Below are 20,652 nucleotides of genomic sequence, written 5' to 3'. Positions count from 1 at the left end.
AATTTGTGTTTTAGCTGTATCCACAGTAAAACTTATTGAGGGTCAGCATCGCCTCTGCAAAGTCTCCCGGGAGGATTTCCCATGATTAGTAATTCCAACACTTCTGAAATCACTCGACTTTATGTCTGTACTTTTATTCATCTAGCTTCCTCTAGCGGAGAATCTGGACTGGCTGACTGACACTGAAATACTAACGAAGATTTGAAAGTACTCCAACACTGTATACTGGTGTACGTTTCGAATACATTTCCATTTTTCGCATTTTTATATTCTGGTTTAATCCATACTGAGCCTTTGAGAGTTTGGGTCTTACTCTGATAAAATATAAGGAGATTTAAAATGACACCAACACTGTATGCAGCTGAACGCTTGTAAAACATTACCCTTTTTCTAGATTTTATATTCTTGTGTAATCCATACTGAGCCTGTGATTGTCTTTGTCTGAAGCCTGAAGCATAGAAGGAGATTTACAACTTTTCATCTATTTGGTGGCCAGGCTGAGGCGGCAGCGGTGGGCAGGCTGAGACGACCATTAAGGCCCCGTCACACTAAGCGATATCGCTAGCAATATCGTTATAGCGTCACTGGTTTTGTGACGCAGCAGCGATATCGCTATGTGTGATACCTCCGACCGGCTCCCCCACTGATTATCGCGGATCGCGCGAGAATGGCCTGGGCCATTTCTCGTCGTCAGCTTCCTGCTGGGCTTCCTGCTGTGGAGATGAGTGACGCGTGGACGTGGGCGGGAGGATGTCAGGATCGCCTGGTCTGACAGGTAAGTAGCGACCGCCGACCGCTGCTATGTCGCTGGTGAGAGCTGCCTGTGTGGCAGCTCACTAGTGACCACTTAGCGATGCAACAGCGATCCTGACCAGGTCATATCGTTGTCGGGATCGCTGGTGTATCGCTAAGTGACGGTACCTTTAGATTCTTCTTGACTGGGTGGTGGGTGCGGCGGCAACAGCGGTTGTGTGAGTAAATAACAAGTCCATGTTTTTGTTTGTCCACCATTTCAGCATGTGATTGTACTTACGGTATATATACATTGCTATTGGGGAGTCGAATTTTGTAGGGGGGAGGAATGATTGTATAATGATTCCTTCCCCCTACCACTCTGACTCCCCAATAGCAATGTATATATAAGCTACTGGATGATCCTGACCTGCTGGAAAACCAAATGCCCAATGATAAAATAAGGCAGCAGTGCTCAGAATAATCCAGTAGCTTAGAAGTTTTGTTTGAGGTCTGGAAGGTGGGTGGGGCAATTCTTGATGCAAGTGAGTTTATATGATTGGGAAAAATCTTTATTATGACAGTGTAATTTTTGAAAGGGGAACATTGGTCTGCGCGTGCATGGACTGGGCACCGATCTCCTGACCAGCATCCTCAGACATGCTGTGAGGCTGCTGAGTTCAGGTCAGGAGACCCGTGGCCGGTCCATGCACTGCGGTCCATGTGCAGACTGATATTCATTAACGGTTCCTAAAATCTGCATGTCTGGGGCGCTGCACCTGTATCCGCGAAGCCAAAGTGCTGCAGTGGATCCATCAAGGTGCACACATGTTGTTTAGAGCTGTTGTCTCGATGCATGCTTTTTTTGTTTCCATCACAGGAGTGTTGCTTTAAAAGGACTCCGTCACCCAAAAATGACTGTTCAACTAAGTCCAGGTGCTTCACAGTGGGCAATCACTGAAATCCATCTTCCCACCTGCTTGGTTTCCCTCTGTCTCCAACCTTCTCTGTTGATATGAAGCCAGAGCTGTCTATTGAAGGAGAGGGGATTCACAAAGAGGGAAAACAAGCAGCTGGAAAGGTGAATTAAAATGATTGGGCCCGATGTGAAACAGAATGTAGGGACTTTTTTGGAACTGTCACTCTATGCTGACAGTCCCTTTAAACCTAAGTTCCCTCTTATACTGTCCGAAATATTCACGAATTTTCAGCACCACTCTGGTATTTCGGTGCCATCTTGTACACGCAGCTTCTGACTGGCTGGAAGTCAGAAGCTATGTCATAAGTAGAGTTGAGCGAATATCTTCGGGTCCCTGCTCATTCTGCAAGCTGTATGTAGTGCTTACTGATTAAGCTACAGCGGGAACCCGGATACCTGGAGCGCTCACGATGATCAGCTGATCGGCACCGCAGCTGCATGTGTCACGGCTGTGTCAGAGTCACAGAACATGCATGGAGACCCATTGTTTTGGGCTCTCCATGCATGTGCTGTGACTCTGACACAGCCGTGACACAGCAGCTGCGGTGCCGATCAGCCAGCATGCTCCATGTATCCAGGTTCCTGCTGTAGCTTATTCGGTAAGCGCTATTGATTGTTAAGGTCCTCACTTATTCATCAAATTCGCTCATCTCTAATCATAAGCTCTCAATGCAAGTATATGAGAGCTACAACAATGTTCTCATAGGTTAGATCTGGTCATGGTGTTGCGGTATTTATATGGTGTAGTGATGGTATTTGTCCCTTGTATATGGTATTTTTCGGCCACAGTGTGGTGGGAATATGTGATCTGGTCATGGTGATATCTCTCCACTTAATGAGGTATTATGTGTTTGTTATATATGATCTGTTCATGAAGTGGTGGTATTTATTCCTTGTGGTGTGGTATTATTTGGTCACTGTGATGGTAATATGAGGTCTGGTCATGGTGTGGTGGTATTTGTTCCTTCTTTGTCATATTATTGCTCTTGGGACTGAGAATCTGTGATATGTATGGAGGTCTCTTGTTTTGTGATATCAATAAAGGGAATTCTTTATTTCTAATATCAATTAATTACTTGAACATTTAACCTCATGTAACTATTAGACAGTTTCCATTGTTCTTCCGTGTATGTGGCGCTTTCCACTTCTGTCCACAGACCATTGCTGACTCCAGGAATCTCTCTTGGAACCAGGGCAGCAATCAATCTAGGGGACTCATCATTTTGACTGGCCAAAAAAAGGTCCGCCATTTTTTTGGGGGGGTTAACTGTCAAAATGACTGCACTGCATAGCAGAATTAAGCAGCAGCATCTCCGCTCGTTATTGTCACCATCGAGACAATGCTGAAAAGAAGGCTCTTTTAGACTTTAAATATTATTTGATATCCCTGTATGATGATGTAGTGTTGCCATTTTCAAGTATATTCTGATTTGGCATTCTTATATGTAGGCTTTCCTCGTTTACAAATCAACGTGCAAGCAGTAATTGTGGACGTAGACCCAAAAAGATGTACAAACATAAATCAGGCTCTCAAAAATGAAAGGAGAAAAGGGATCGTGATGAAGAGGAGGAAAGGCTTAAAAAGAAAAGCATTCTATCTCAGTACTTTAAAAAGCCGCCAAGCACCAAGGAAGGTGATGATAAAGCTTGTGAACCCTCTTAGATGCAAGATTATCATCAAATGCTTGAGCATCCTGCATCATCAATTGAGGTGGCTGCCTCTTCAAGCTTTTCTTCAGTAATGCAAGAAGAGCCTGTGGGTCACCCAGTCCCAGGGCTGTGGGGTACTCGGTACCGGGCCGGTGTCAGGGGGATGCATGTCACAGCAGCGGTGACCCGGTCCGTGGCCATGGGTGCCCAAATCAATGGTGGTTTTGTGATATAGTTTATATGGACAGTTCGTGACGCCACCTGTGGTGTTTGCCAAGGGAGGTGTTAAGCCAACGCTGCATGCAGATCCACTGGGACTGAAGATGTGGTGCAGCAAAGATGGTGTAGCTCCCCACAGGTGAAGCTGTAGTCCTACGGCAGTGTAGATGTGGGATTATCGGATAGGCACGGGCAGTGTGGAAGCTGAAACCCAGATGTAGCAGTGCTGACGGTGTAGGTGCGAGAATGAATGGAGGACACCAGGGCCTGCAGATTCAAAACTTTACTCACAGTTTGTAGTGCACACAGGTGCCTGCCTCAGTACTGTGTCCTCCGGGGCAGAGACCCAGCCAACCTCCAGGCAAAATAGAACTCTCCCTGCCAACACTCCGCCAACATGTGCCTTTCTGAATGACTCCGCCAATGCGCCTTTAATGGTGAAGCACTCCAGTACTTAGTTACCCTGGAATGTCTCCTTACAGATGTTCCAAGAACTCTACTTGCACGGCAGACAGCTGTAGCCTGCTTCAGGGACTCCTCACTCCCGGCTCTCTATCCGTTTTGCTGTTGTGCCTCAAGTCTTGGATGGGAGTAGTGCATTTACAGCCAACTACTCCACCGGTTTCTGCAGCAGAACCATAAGTGTCCGTACAACCTCGGGGACCGGGCCCCGGCCTTGCGCTGAGAACCTATAGGAAGAGTTCCTCTTCCAACCCACAACTCCTCTCTGTTCTCTCTACTCCTTCATTCCGTACTTGTCTCTCTCTTATGGAAGCTTAGGTTGCAGTTCTACGTCTTTCTCCTTCTCTTCTCTTTCCTGTGCCAGCTGGCTCAGATCACTGAGGCAGCTGCAGCACTCCTTCTTCTATTCCTTTCCTCGGGAGCTCTTTCCACTAAGACCAGTCCTCAGCCTCTCCTGACTCACTGTCTTCCCTCCGCCTGACCTCCCATCAGACTGACTTCCTGTCAACCTGCTCTCAGCCTGAGCTCCAGACTGAACTAAGTAACAATCCCTTACTTTCCCACTCTTTTATATCTAACTCCACCCACCTCCCAGCACATCCAGTGTTCCAAGCAGGGAACCACCAAAGGTGCTCCTAATATATAGGAGAAGAAAGAGACCTCACTGTGGATGTGCTGAACTACCCTGTTGTGTGGGATGCGAGTGTTGGAGTCCGGCAAGGAGTTCCCACCTTACGTGGATGGTGGGGCACAACAACTTAGGAGAAGGTGCAGTACCTCTGTGGTGACTGAGCCTCAGGGGCACCACACCTGCAACTATGCCAACCTGTGTGGAAACAGAAGAATCTGCGCAAACACGGTCCAGAACCACATCGCCTCACAGTCCTCACAAAATGCTTTCTTCCACTGTTTGTATACAGATGGAAGAAGAGGAAATGCCTTCATGTTCAAGTTCCATTTTAGAACTTGTGTCTGAAGAAACATATTGCGGCCAGAGGGCAGAGTCTCTTTCTCCAGAGGAGTGCAGTCAGATAACATTAGAAGAACAAGATGAAGAAAAAGAAGATAAGAAGAAATTGATTGGAAAGAACCAGCAATGTGGCCAGATGTCCTCAAGGATAAGGAACGGGAGAAGATTGTTCTTTCAGGGCTTTCTCATGAAGAAGAAATGAAGCAGATGGTACAATCTTTGCCTAAGGCTGTTGATGATTGCTCCTTTAGTGAATTTCTCCTATATGCAAAGTCATCTAATGGACGAGAAAAATTTGTAAGGGATTGGTTAAGATGGAGCACAAGTAGGAAGGTAATGTATTGTGTAACATGTATGGCATTTTCTGATGATCACAGAGGCAAAACAGGGAGCATCCTTTGCTGGAAAGAAGGTTTTATTCCATTGGTTTGCAAATGGCATCGACTTTACCTCAAGCTGCCAGAGCATGAACATAGTGCACTGCACAGGAAGCACTGCTGGATTTGGAGAACACACCAAAAGGCCATAATTGGCCATGGTATAGACTTCGAGATGCAAAGAAATTTGGCGAAGGAAGCGGAGAGGCTTGTGGCTCTTCTTGAAAGACTTTTGGATGTGACACTGCATTTAGCTTCACGCAACCTGGCTTTCAGAGGAACATCGCGGAGAATTGGAGACCTACATAATGGCAATTTTCCTGGAACCTTGGAAATATTGTCACGATATGACAGTGTACTAAAAGAGCACCTAGAAAAGGTCAAGCTTAGTCAAGAAAAAGGAATAAAAATGCCAGCTCATTATCTATCTTGGGCAACACAAAATGAATTTATAAATATTTGTGGAAAACATGTCCTGGATGCCATACTCTCAGAAAGGAATGAGGCAATTTATTTTTCTGTTATTTGTGTTGCTACTTCAGATGTCTCACACACTGAACAGAATGTTATAGTTTTAAGGCATGTATCCAGAGACACCCAAACAGGAATTTGGCATGTGCAAGAAAGGTTTTTGGAATTTTTTTACTTTTTTCAGAAGACGGGAGAACAAATTGCAGAAATGATTAAATCAAGGCTGCATGAGCATGCCATTGACCTTAAAGACTGCAGAGGACAGGGATATGATAATGGAACAAACATGTCTGGTAGGATTAAAGGTGTAAGAGCCAAAATTCAAGAGAAATTTCCAAGAGCTCTCTTTTCTCCTTGTGCTGCCCATTCTTTAAACCTCGTGGGTGTTCATGCTGCTGCAAGCTGCCCTGAAATGAAGACTTTTTTTGGAAGTGTAAACTGGCTATAAATTCTGTTTAGCAACAGCCCTGAGAGATGGAACACCTTGTCTGAAGTAGTTGGAAGGTCTTTGCATGGTCAAAGTGACACCGGGTGGAGTTCAAGAATAGAGGCTGTACGTCCGATTGCTCAAAATTTGCCAAGTATTTTGAAGGCTCTTGATAAAGTTATTTCTTCTGGAAAGCTCACAAATGATGCGCATTCAGAAACTGAAGGTCTCTCTGACTATTTTTCATCTTTCCGAGCAGTGGTTTTGGCTTCATTTTGGATAAAAGTTCTTACCAGTTTTGAGGAGAGAAACAAAATACTACAATCTAGATCTGAGTCCTTGGAAGTTGGAGCGGCCAACATTAAAGCTCTCTCTGAAGAGATGAAATTACTTAGAGAAAAGTGTCCCAACCTGATTTCTGAAGCCAGTTTGGTTGCAGATTGCATGGGCATTCCAAAGGACATATTAAATGCTCAACAATTGCGCCAAAGAAAATCAAAGCGTCATGAAGCTTCAAGTCCTTTCTTGTGGCAATGGACACTATAATTTCTGATCTTCACCAGCGCTTCAGATCGATGGAAGATATCTGCAAGTTGTTTGCTCCAATTCTTAAGATGACAACAATTAGTGAAGAAAATCTGGTGGCATCCACTGAAGAATTGATATCTGCATACCCTGAAGATTTCACATCGTCGTTACTCTCAGAGCTGCAACATCTTAGGAAAGTTTATGAAGCTACATTTATAGACAGCATGGGTCCACTGGATTTACTAAATGCCATCTACAAATTTTAGCTTCAAGGAATATTTGGAGAGGTGTGTATTGCACTCAGAATTTTCATCACCCTACCACTTTCAGTAGCAGAAGGAGAGAGAGCATTTAGCTAACTCTCATTGGTCAAGAACTATCTGTGTTCTACAATGACAGAACAATGATTGAACAGCCTAGCCCTTCTATCAATTGAACATGAGCTTGCCAGATGCCTCAATTTTAAAGATGGATTTTGCGAAACAGAAGGTAAGACGACTGCCTGTTCCACATATGTAAACGTAGACAGTTTTAAATTTGTCTGTTATTGCAACATATGTTCCCCACTATTGTGGAGGAGTGGCTTTGCCTGACTGTGGGTTTACTGACCCAATGTCATAAATATTAGAGATGAAGCATATCACTAATGTTTAAGTTATGGGATTTGCACATGTGTACCCTAGATTGGAATGGCACTTTAATATTAGGATTCAGTTCTTGGCACAGTGTTTGTTGTGCTTAGACTCAGGGTCGGACTGGCCCACCGGGATACCGGTGAAATGCCCGGTAGGCCCCCAGGCCCCTGGGCCCCAGAGAGGAGGAAGAAAAAAAAATTTGAACGCGGGCCCTTTAAAAGTGAAGGAGGCAGAGGCGCGTGTGGGCGCATGCATGCTGTCCCGACCCACCGCTAGGACCAGGGCCAGCGGCACCACCCAACGAACCCAGGTAGGCACTGGGGGCCCTGGGCGAACGGGGAGTGGGACACACAGCATCGGGTCCAGGTAGCGCTGGCATAGGGGCCCCCCTCCTGTAATACTCACCTTTCCTCATTCCAGCAGCTGCAGTGTCTTCAGTGCCCTTTGACTCTGCAATGTCTCAGGGAAGAGGGAACAATGATGTCATCACTGCATGCTCAGCCTCTCTGCCCTGAGCGTTGCAGAGTTGGGAGAGATACCGAGTGTACAGGACCTGCGGTGGGAACGGGAGAGGTGAGTACTTGATTTTTTTTCTTCATGTATGCAGAATTACAGGGGACCCATAATGAGCTGCATGGAGGAGCAGGAGGCCCATAGTATGCTGCATGTGGGGGCCATAGTATGCTGCAGGGGGGGCATAGTGTGCTGCAGGGGGCCCATAGATAAAGTACTATGCAGCATGGAGGAGCAGGGGGGGCTGGGGGCCCATAATGTGCTGAATAGAGGAGCAGGGGGCATAGTATGCTGCAGGGAGGGCCCATAGTATGCTGCATAGAGGAACAGGGGGCCCATAATGTGCTGCATAGAGGAACAGGGGGCCATAGTATGCTGCATAGAGGAGCAGGAGGGGGCCGGAGGCCCATAACATGCTGCATGGAGGAGCAGGGGGTGCCATAGTATGCTGCATGGAGAAGCAGGGGGGCTGGGGTCCCATAATGTGCTGCATGGAGGAGCAGGGGGTGCTATAGTATGCTGCAGGGGGGCCCATAGTATGCTGCATAGAGGAGCAAGGGGCCCATAATACTGTATGAAGGAGCAGGTGCCCCATAATACTGTATGGAGGAGCATTATATGGTGCCCATAAAAATGTATGGCGGACAATGTGGTTGGACATAATACTGTATGGCGGACAATGTGGTTGCTCATAATACTGTATGGTGGACTATGTGGTTGCCCATAATACTGTATGGTGGACTATGTGGGTAGTCATAATACTGTATGGTGGACTATGAGGTGCCCATAATACTGTATAGCGGACTATGTGGTTGCCCATAATACTGTATGATGGACAATGTGGGTGCTAATAATACTGTATAGAAGACTATGTGGTTGCCCATAATATTGTATGGCAGACTATGAGCTGCCCAAGAATAATAAAAAGATCACGCCTATAATCAAGGAGCACCTCAAACATGTATAAAAAACATGACACTTTATTAAACAGCTATAATACAACAGCAAAAAAAGGTATATCCATACTACCAAATAAGTGTGCTTTGGGCATCAAGGATATGCACATTTCGCTTTATGGATATTTAATCGAACTATTAGCTCGTTAGTGGACCCATATCTCTGCTATTTTGCATGTATTTTATATGCTTTATATATGTACAGTTTATCAATTGATTAAATTCCATTCATAGTGTGCTCAGATATTGCTGTATTTGGTGCACCTTATTTGAATTTTGCATGCATGGATGGGTATCTGGCAAGCAATAGGTAGGCATTTCTTCCAAAAGCGCCATTATCATTGAATTATACTCCGCGCTTTCGCTTTTGAGTGTGATGTCTGTCATTGTCAATGCCTATTATGTTTTTTGCATGTGAGAGGTGGACACTTTATCTAAAGGGTTGTAGCTGCTACATAATGTTTAACGCTTGCGTAACCGATTGTCATTCTAAAACAACGCCCAGTATATTAGTGTGCTCAGATATCATTATATCCGATGCGCATTTGAACTTTGCATATATGGATAGGCATTTAGCATGCAGCAGGGCGATATCTCCTCTAAAAAGCGTTGTTATCACTGAACTATACATTGCGCATGCGCATTTGTTTGTGATGTGATGTTGTTGTTGCTAATGCCCACTAGAGTTGAGCGACTTTTGTTTTTTTAGGGTCGCGTTTCGTTTCGTGAAACCCGACTTTTCCAAAAGTCGGGTCGAGCAAGATCGTCCGGTTATAGGGAAAAGTCGGGGTCGTCCCGAAACACGAAACCCAATGTAAGTCAATGGGGAATAAAAGTCGGCAGTGAGAGGAGGACAGGAAACACACCTACAGTGCCCATTTGAATGCCAAAAGCATCAATTCTTCTTACTTAAGCTTGTCAACCTTAATTAACTTCATAATACAAGTTACGCACTGAAAAATGGGGGTTATTTGGCTAAAGTTGTGGGGGGGGGAGGGCTGGCTGCAGGTTTTCATGTGCCCTGGGCGAAAGAGCGCCCCTTTAACACATACCACAACTCATCATGCTCCGATACGGCAGAGAAATAGCGGTATAGTACAATGAAAAATACCTCACTTTTTACATCTCATGACGAGGCCCATCTATTTCTCCATACAGAATCATTGGTCCCATATAATGTTTGAAACAGTATATGATGAGCTCCACATAATGCTACAGTATATGTTGGTCCCCATGGATGAAGCTCCACTGTCTTATGGGCCCAAATAATGCTCCAAACATAATGGGCCCCATTTCTAATGCTCTAGTGTATAATGGGCCCTGTAAATGCTGCTCCAGTGTCTGATGTCCACCTTTGGAATGTTCCAGTGTGTGGTGGGCCCCATCTATCATTCTCCAGAGTATAGTGCTCCCCAAAAATTGCTGTCCCAACATTGAAAACAATCAAATAAGTCTCCTCGCTAGGGAATCCCTGTACTTGTCTGGATTCCTCGTCGTCCCCATCTTCCATCTCACTGCACAGTATTTCAACTTTGCAAGTGCTGTGATCCTGAGCAAGCAGGGGGGGCCCACTCGTTGGCGACGGCACTGGCACAGGGCCCCTGATAGTACGGTGGTGTGTCTGATGGCGGGTGGGCCGAACCTGCACTTTCATCTGCAGCTTCCTCTTTGTCACCATGTAAGATGGAACTGTATATGGGAAGGGTAACCTGAGTTTCATCAGGGTCAGATTCAGGTCGTGTAGCGTGCGAGGGGAATGTAGTGGTCTGGGTCAATGTACCAGCAGATTCATCGAGCAGTGGCTGGGCATCAGTGCACTTGTGTCGCCCCCAGGAGTATGGTCGCCACAGTGGCATTACCTTCTTCCTAGGGAGTGTGATGTCATGCTTGGGAGCAACGAACGATCTCTCTAGCAGGTTAACTGATTGGGCGGCGTTATTCCCACGAGTCATGACCCTCCAAACAGCGTTCATGAAGGCAAAGTGTTTGTTTTACGTGGGCAGTATGGTTGCAAAGCTGAACCTTAAAGGAATGTCCAGAAGGGCACCACCAGGAGTGGAGCCTACGGTTAAATTCGACTCCACCTGGGAAACCTCAACCATGCCAGCTACAGAACAGATGCACACATTGCAAGCTTAATTCCGTTAACGAACGAGACTCCGTCATGCCCCGCGGTCCGAGTCCGGCTTACTAGAGGGACACGTGAGGCTCTGGCACATGAGATTGGCCAATAACTGGTGTGTCATGCCCTTACATGTCCGTGGCTGCATGTGCGCTACACTGAAAAGGCCAGCGTTTGTCGCTTACAGGTGCAGATAACCCGCTGAACAACGTTAGTGATGGGGATCTGTGATTACAATTATTACCCGCGAACAATGATTTCCCAGTAAGTGCAGGTCAACCACAGTTCCGGAATTAGGCCTAACCGTCATTCCTGAAAAAATGAAAAACTTACGTGTGCAAACCACAGGTGCTGTAGCTTGCTTAACAGCTCGCCAGCCGTTCTCAGGCCCAGTATGGATTACACGTGATTGCACAAAGGTGAGAAAGGGTACCGTATCCCCGGATAACATGTATGGATAGCGTATACATTCAAAATATATGTCTATACATCAGGAGGCAGGCTCAGCCGGTGTTAGGCCCAGTATGGATTGCACGTGATTGCACAAAGGTTAGAAAGGGTACCGTATCCCCAGATAACATGTATGGATAGTGTACACATTCAAAATATATGTCTATACATCAGGAGGCAGGCTCAGACGGTGTTAGGCCCAGTATGGATTGCACGTGATTGCACAAAGGTTAGAAAGGGTACCGTATCCCCAGATAACATGTATGGATAGCGTACACATTCAAAATATATGTCTATACATCAGGAGGCAGGCTCAGACGGTGTCAGGCACAGTATGGATTTGACGGCCCAGACTACACAGCGGAGGAGCAGGGAGAGGTAAAGATTGCAAATGCTGGGGCCCTGCCCAAGCAAGGGGGGCCCACTCGTGGGCGTCGGTACTGGCACTGGGCCCCTCATAGTACGGCGGTGTGTCTGACGGTGGGTGTGCACCACCACCGTCAGAGAAACTTGATTGCACTATGAAGGACCCTGTACCAGTGCCCGCGCCCAAGAGTCGGCCTACCCACCTGTCCAGGGCAACGGCACTCGCACGGTGTTGTGCGCTAGGTGGTGACCCCGGCCATGGGGGGGGAGGCAGCACAGTTAGAGAGTTTTAGAAAGTGGCATATGTTGATGTTGGACATTCAGCTGATGCAAAAGGTGAAATAGGTCAAGTCCCAGGAAGAGGTGGACCAAAGCAAGCCATTTTTCTGTCACCCTATGTGTCATCAGAGGAAGGTGAGACAAAATCCTTGGAAACCCATGCGTGGTTCATTTTAATGAAGGTTAGATCATCCACATTTTGGGTTGACAGATGGGTCGTTTTTTCTGTCAGGATTGATCCAGCTGCACTGAAGACTCTTTCCGATAGCACACTTGCAGCTGGGCAAGCGAGCTCCTGTAAGGCATATTGTGCCAATTCAGGCCAGGTGTCCAGTTTAGCGGCCCAATAGTCAAAGGGGAATGACCTGTGTGGGAGAACATCGATATGGGAGGAAAAGTAGTTTGTAACCATAGTTGACAACTGCTGTCTCCTGTCACTTTCCATCGATGCAGTATTACCAGTTGTGTGAGCGGTACTTGAAAAATCAGTCCACAACATTGTCATGAAACCCCTGTCTCCAACGCCACTTCTGCTGTGTGCACCACAAACACCTCTGCCAAGCTGCCCCCGGCCCGTACGGCTCGTGTGAGAACCATCACCGCTGCTGTGTGCTGGGAATGCCTCAAGCAACCGATTTACCAGAGTTGCTTGTTTATTAGCCAATATTAGGTCATGGGTTCTCCTGTGGCATGATGTTCTGTAATTTGCCTTTATAGCGTGGATCCAGGATGCTGGCCAACCAGTAGTCGTCATCGTTCATCATTTTGGCAATGCGTGGGTCCCTTTTTAGGATCTGCAAGGCATAATCTGACATGTGGGCCAATGTTCCCGGTGTCAATGATACACTGCGAGTGCTGGTTGGAGGAGCACTTTCTGGCAAATCCACATCCCTCCAGTCACGCACAAACCCTGTACCAGACCTTGCCACGCCAACATTTTCACTTGCCCCACGAGATGCATCCTCTTCCCCTAAGTAATCATCCCCATCATCCTCCTCCTCCTCCTCTTCTTCCTCCACCTCGTCCAGGAGAGGTCCCTGAGCAGACAATGGCTGAATGTCATCAAGGATTCCCTCCTCCTCTTCCTCCTCATCAACATTGGCTGCAGACGCCTGCTCCTTAAGGTGCGTCAAAGTATGCATGAGCAGACGCATAAGTGGGATGCTCATGCTTAGGATGGCGTCGTCTGCGCTTACCAGCCGTGTGCATTCCTCAAAACACTGAAGGACTTTACAGAGGTCTTTCAGCTTCGACCACTGCACACCTGTCAACTCCATGTCTGCTCTCAAAGTGCCTGGCCGTGTATCCTCCCACAAATGCATTATGGCCTGCCTCTGCTCGCACAGCCGCTCCAACATGTGCAGGGTGGAGTTCCACCTTGTTGCAATGTCGATAATGAGGCGGTGGTTGGGAAGGTGGAGCAATCGCTGCAGCTTCTGCATACGAACGGAGTGTACAGGCGACCGGCGGATGTGCGCGCACAGTCTTCGCACCTTCTGGAGCAGGGCTGTTAACTCCGGATAATTTTTGAGGAAGCACTGCACCACCAGGTTCAAGGCGTGAGCCAAGCAAGGTATATGGCTGAGTTTTGAAAGGGCTATGGCTGCCACAAAATTACGGCCGTTATCACTAACTACCTTGCCTGCCTCAAGATGTACACTGCCCAGCCATAACTCAGTTTGTCGCTTCAAGTACTCGGCCAGCACCTCGGCGGTGTGTCTGTTGCCCAAACACATCATCTGCAACACAGCCTGCTGATGCTTTCCACTAGCTGCTCGATAGGGGGACACATCGTGTGCAACAGTGGCAGCTGCAGATGGAGTGCTCGTACGACTGCGCTCTGTGGACGAGCTTTCGCTTCTGGAGGAGGAGGAGGAGGAGGAGGGTCGAACGCCTACAGCCAACTGTTTCCTATACCGTGGGCTAGGCAGCACTGTCCCACCACCGCTGTCCCCTGTGGACCCTGCATCCACCACATTAACCCAGTGCGCAGTGATGGACACGTAACGGCCCTGGCCATGCCGACTGGACCATGCATCAGTTGTGAGGTGCACCTTTCCGCTCACTGACTGCTTGAGTGCATGGACAATGCGGTCTTTCACATGATGGTGGAGGGCTGGGATGGCTTTGCGAGAGAAGAAGTGGCGACTGGGTAGGTCATAGCGTGGTACTGCATAGGCCATGAGTTCGCGGAAAGCTGCGCTTTCCACCAACCGAAAGGGCATCATCTCAAACTAGATTAGTTTGGCAATGTGGGCGTTCAAACCCAGTGTACGCGGATGAGAGACTGAGTACTTTCTTGACCTACTCATAGTGTCTGGGAGGGTGAGATGGACTTGAGAGCTGCATATTGTGGAAGTAGCGGTGGACAGGGCGGACTGAGAGAGGGTTGATGATGGTGATGGAGTTGGTGTTCTTTCTGATGGCCTAGAATCAGTCTTTCATTGATATAACAGTGGGATTCCCTGACTGCTGTGGCCTTGCAACGACACCTCAACATTTGCTGCTGTGCTAACCGGTGGGCTTACAGTGGGGGAAACAATGTAGCGTTGCTGACTACCTTCGTTGTGATCAGTTGCACATGTGGCACTTGAGGTTTGGTGTTGTGTCCACGCTTGCAAGTGCATGCTGGTTAAATGTCTAAGCATGCAACTGGTATTCAAATTTTTCAGATTTTTCCCTCGGCTAAAGGTCTTTGCGCACTTCTTACAGATAACCTTGGCCTGATCATGAGGATTTTGTTCAAAAAAGTGCCACACTGCACTCTTCCTACTTTGGCAGACATTTTGCGGCCTAGCACGCTGTGATCTTTTGACCCTCTGGACAAGCTGTCCAGCAACTCTTTTGATGTTTGGAACCTGTCTTTGGAGTGCTCCGGGCCTGCCAGATAACAGCTGTTGCGATGTCGATGTCTGCTGTGGATGCTCCTCATCTGAGCTATTGGAAGCAGAACCCTCTTCCCCCAATGGATGCCAATCTGGGTCAACAACTGGGTCATCCATCACCTCCTCTTCTATGTCATGTGCACCTTCCTCTGTGTCACCGTGTATGGTGGTATAGTGTGCGGGAAGGGGCACCTGAGTCTCATCAGGGTCAGAATCTGGCTCTGTACACTGCGAGGACAATGTAGTGCTCTGAGTGAATGTACCAGCAGAATCATCCATCAGCGGCTGTGCATCAGTGCACTCCATGTCAGATTCATCTTGGCCTGGGTAATTCACCATTTGACTTGATAATCCAGGCATGGTATGTGAAAACAGCTCCATGGAGTAATCAGTAGTATGGCCTGCATCATCCTTCAATCTTGGTTGGGGTGAAGGACACAAGGAAAGGTGTGGTTCATGAACATGAGCCTCCAATGACGACTCAGTGCTTTTACTTTTTACAACTGAAGAAGAGGAGGCGATAGAGCTGGAGGCTGAGTCAGCAATGTAAGACAAAACTTTTTCCTGATGCTCTGGCTTTAAAAGCGGTTTGCCAACTCCTAGAAAACTAAGCGTTCGAGGCCTTATGTAGCCAGACGATGACGCAGGCTCAACACCTCCTGCATTCGGTCTTATTTTGCTCTTGCCACTACCATCAGATCCACCACCAACACCATCATTACCAGCTGCCAACCCCCGCCCAATTCCACGGCCTCTTCCACCAGCCTTCCTCATTTTTGGTAGAAATGTAGACAAAATCCAACAAACTATAAAGTAATGTAAAACAAGGTACAAGGTGTCTATAGGACAGGGGAGATTTTGAATTTCTGCAGACACTTGTGGACACTGGACACTTTTGGATTGTGTGAGGCCCACTGATATCTGAGCGCTATGTCACAGGCTCGATGGCACAGCTGTGACAAAAGTGACGAGAGGATAAGGGAGATTTTGAATTTCTGCACACACTTGTGGACACTGGACACTTTTGGATTGTGTGAGGCCCAATGAATATCTGAGCGCTATGTGACAGGCTCGATGGCACAGCTGTGACCAAAGTGACTAGAGGATAAGGGAGATTTTGAATTTCTGCACACACTTGTGGACACTGGACACTTTTGGATTGTGTGAGGCCCAATGAATATCTGAGCACTATGTGACAGGCTCGATGGCACAGCTGTGACCAAAGTGACTAGAGGATAAGGGAGATTTTGAATTTCTGCACACACTTGTGGACACTGGACACTTTTGGATTGTGTGAGGCCCAATGAATATCTGAGCGCTATGTGACAGGCTCGATGGCACAGCTGTGACCAAAGTGACTAGAGGATAAGGGAGATTTTGAATTTCTGCACACACTTGTGGACACTGGACACTTTTGGATTGTGTGAGGCCCAATGAATATCTGAGCGCTATGTGACAGGCTCGATGGCACAGCTGTGACCAAAGTGACTAGAGGATAAGGGAGATTTTGAATTTCTGCACACACTTGTGGACACTGGACACTTTTGGATTGTGTGAGGCCCAATGAATATCTGAGCGCTATGTGACAGTCTCGATGGCATAGCTGTGACCAAAGTGACTAGAGGATAAGGGAGATTTTGAATTTCTGCACACACTTGTGGACACTGGACACTTTTGGATTGTGTGAGGCCCAATGAATATCTGAGCGCTATGTCACAGGCTCGATGGCACAGCTGTGACAAAAGTGACGAGAGGATAAGGGAGATTTTGAATTTCTGCAGACACTTGTGGACACTGGACACTTTTGGATTGTGTGAGGCCCACTGATATCTGAGAGCTATGTCACAGGCTCGATGGCACAGCTGTGACAAAAGTGACTAGAGGATAAGGGAGATTGGATTGCTTTTAAAAAAGCAGTTTGCAGAGCAGTGGGTAAACAGCAATGCCAGCCTGTCAGGAAGCCTTAAAAGGCAGCCCAACAACCAACACCACTGGTACACCACTATATAGCCTCCCCTTGCACTGCACACACAGTGACTGGTGTGTTGTACAGGCCAAATCGCTAGCAGCAGAAGCAGTTTTTTTTTCTTCTCAGCAGGACAAAAAAAAAAAATTGGGATTGCTTTTAAAAAAGCAGTTTGCAGAGCAGTGGGTAAACAGCAATGCAGGAATGTCAGGAAGCCTTAGAAGGTTATTTTCACTAAAAGGTTGAAACAAAAGCGCAATAGGGTCTTATCCGGGTAAAATGTTCAATTCATGAATGTGTTAAACTCACCTTCTCAAAGATAAAATAAAGCTTGTATAGTGAGTCAGCCTGCTGCACGTCCAACGGTCCACAGCGGAACCGTACCACAATTCAATAAGGAATATATTCTTGGACTTTGAGTGCGCTGCCAGACGAATTCAATAACCACACAAGGTTAAAAAAGTTAACCCTTTAATCCCTACGCGTTTCGAAGCGTAACGCTTCTTCTTCAGGGGTAGATACATGACTACAGAGAGCTGTCATCACATTTATACATACAGGATTCAAATTTGGCGCCCTCAGAGACACGAGGAGCGCCGCAAAAGGTCAAAGATCAAAGTAATTCAAGCATCAAGAGTTCATAAAGGTTAAACATTCTCTAATTAAAAACAAATCTTTATTATGTTTTACAGATAAAAGAAAAAGAAGAAGAGAAAAAGGATGATAAAAATATATATAAAGAAAAACGAAAAAAATGTATATATGTGTAAAATGAACCCACGACGTTAAAAAAGAAAAAAAGGAATCAAAGTCCAGCGAACACACCGCTATACCAGGGAGAGTGTTTGAATTTAAAAGAGAATTTGTGATCCGACCATTGGTATGAGTCTCAAAAATAGATATTTATAAAGTGATAAAAGGTGTATATATATGAATAAAAATACGCTAATGAAATTGATGTGAAAAAAATGAATAAAGATAAAAATAATAAAAATAAAGATAAAAATAAAAATAAAAATGTGTCACTAGTTATTTTATTTCAAATTCCATGAGAAATCCGTGGCGTGAGCTGGAAGACAAAAGGAAAAAAAAGAAGAAAAAAAGAGAAAAAAGAAAAAACGCAAATGGAAGAAACCATGATCGGATACCGCTGAGGAATATTAAAAAATATTGTATAAAAAAGAAATCACCCAGAACAAGAACTAATTATTATAAAAATCTGTATGCATGAAGATATTTTTTTGAACAGAAAAACGCATAATTGATTTCATTTCAGTTGTCTTTTCGAGATGTGAGGTTCCAATAACACGAACCAGAGGAACAGGAAAAAATTGTAGGAAACGAAAAAATGCAAAACAATGACCAAAAAAAGGGAAATTAACACCTTAGTTTCCAGAACAATGTCCCATTATAAGGAATATGAACGAAAACAATACATAAAAAGTAAAAAATACGTCCAAAACACAAGCATGAATGAATAAAAAATATTATTAAATAAAAATATTGTTATTATTATTATGGAAAACGTGTAAAAGTAAAAGAATTGTTTAAAGGATATATACACCCGTATTGGCCATAATAAGTGAATATTAAAGTATATATAGATAAGATTAACCCACTAAGAGGGTGTAAAAAATGTACAAAGAAAAATATATATATATATATAAAATATACATATACATAAAAAGAGAGAAATTATTTAATATTATAAACCATTCACCACCAAGTGAAAAAAAGGGGAAAAAAGACCACATATGTGAAACGTGTAGGAAAGGAATACACACCAAAATCACAGTGTGTGAAGAGATAAAATCAAAAATTAATTGGTATAATAAAAACATATAAAATATATGAGACATATAGAAATACAATAAAAACTCATAAATGTACCTGATTAAAAAAGACAATAGGTAGATTAATAAATTAGTGCACATTTAGGGATAACACAGAAAATATCAAAGAAACACTTCAGAAATTTCATTTAACCCATTAGGTTTCAGAGTGTTCAACCTATAAATCCAGAAGATTTCTTTCCTGTTGAGTTGTCCTATCCTATCCGGATGGTTGAAGGGAATCTGCTCAATGGGACTAATTTTTAATCCCTGAGGGTTTTTATCATGTTTTAATGAGAAATGTCTAGACAGACCATGCAAAAGAAAACCCTTTTTAATATTATGTCTATGGGAGTTCATTCTTAGATGTAACGGTTGTGTGGTTCTCCCCACATATTGTCTCCCACAGTCACACTCAATTAGATAAATGACATATTCTGAGGTGCAGTTAAGGAAATCACGAATAGGAAAAGATTCATCTGTAGTAGTGGATCTAAAATATTTCATTCTATGTGTAATATTGCTGCAACAAGCACAATTTTTCTTTCCACACCGAAAAATACCCCTAGGTATATTATTATTAATCACTCGAGTTTCTGTCTTATTTCTTAAACGACTGGGGGCTACAAAATTTTTAATATTAGGAGCCCTCCTAAAAGTAATCATTGGATTATTAGGGAGAATTTTTTGCAGAAGTGAATCATTAAGTAAAATGTGCCAGTTTTTACAGAGAACTCTCCTGATTTCCTTGTTCTCTAGACAATATTGGGTTATAAAATTAGTAGTGTATTTATTCTTATCTATTTCAACTTCTTTTTTTCTTCCGTTAATCAAGGAGTTCTGAGACATATTAAGACATCTATTATAGGCATTTGTTACTAATTTCTCAGGATAATTCTTTTTATTAAATCTGTTCATCAGGATTTTTGCTTGATCTTTATAATCCCCTACATCTGAACAATTTTTTCTAATCCTTCTATATTGATTATCAGGAATGTTCCTGAGCCACTTTCCATAGTGACCACTATTAAAAGGAATATAGCTGTTAGTATCAACGTTCTTAAAAAATGTTTTGGTTGCAATAAAATTCTCTTTAATAAAAATAGTCAAATCTAAAAAGTTAATTTCATTACTGTCAAATGTTGAGGAAAAAGACAAACCCCAATTGTTCATGTTAAGATCATGAATAAAATTATGAATATCATCATTGCTGTTATCCCATATAAAAAAGAGGTCATCAATGAATCTTTTATATAGAATTATATTGTTATACCATTTTGATTTAAAAATATGGGACTCCTCAAAAATACCCATGAAAATATTAGCATAGGTTGGTGCGACCTTAGAGCCCATCGCAGTCCCCAGCTGTTGATGATATAAACTACCCTCAAAAGTAAAAAAATTATTTTTTAAAATAAATTCCATGCCTTTTAAAATAAAGTTTTTTTGTGCCTTGTTAAGTCTCTTATCACTTATTAAAACTTTATTAAAACAAGCCAATCCCAATGTATGCGAAATATTGGAATAAAGTGACGATACATCCATACTTAAAAATATAAAATTAGGTTTCCATTCGATATCATGAAGATATTGTATTAAATCAGTTGAGTCCCTGATAAAACTTTTCAGTGATGGGATATGTGTAACCATAATTCTATCTATAAAGTGAGATAGGTTACTAGTAACTGAGTCTATACCCGATATAATAGGTCTCCCCGGTGGATTTTCTAAATTCTTATGGATCTTAGGTAAATGATAAAAAAATTGTGTGCGAGTCCGTACAAATTTTAAAAATCTATATTCATTATTATTAAAGATATTATTATCTTTTCC

This window comes from Dendrobates tinctorius, unplaced genomic scaffold (assembly GCF_039654945.1).
Source record: "Dendrobates tinctorius isolate UK_male_01 unplaced genomic scaffold, ASM3965494v1 ptg000512l, whole genome shotgun sequence".
Lineage (NCBI taxonomy): Eukaryota > Metazoa > Chordata > Amphibia > Anura > Dendrobatidae > Dendrobates > Dendrobates tinctorius.
Note: the sequence above shows the minus strand (reverse complement) of the source record.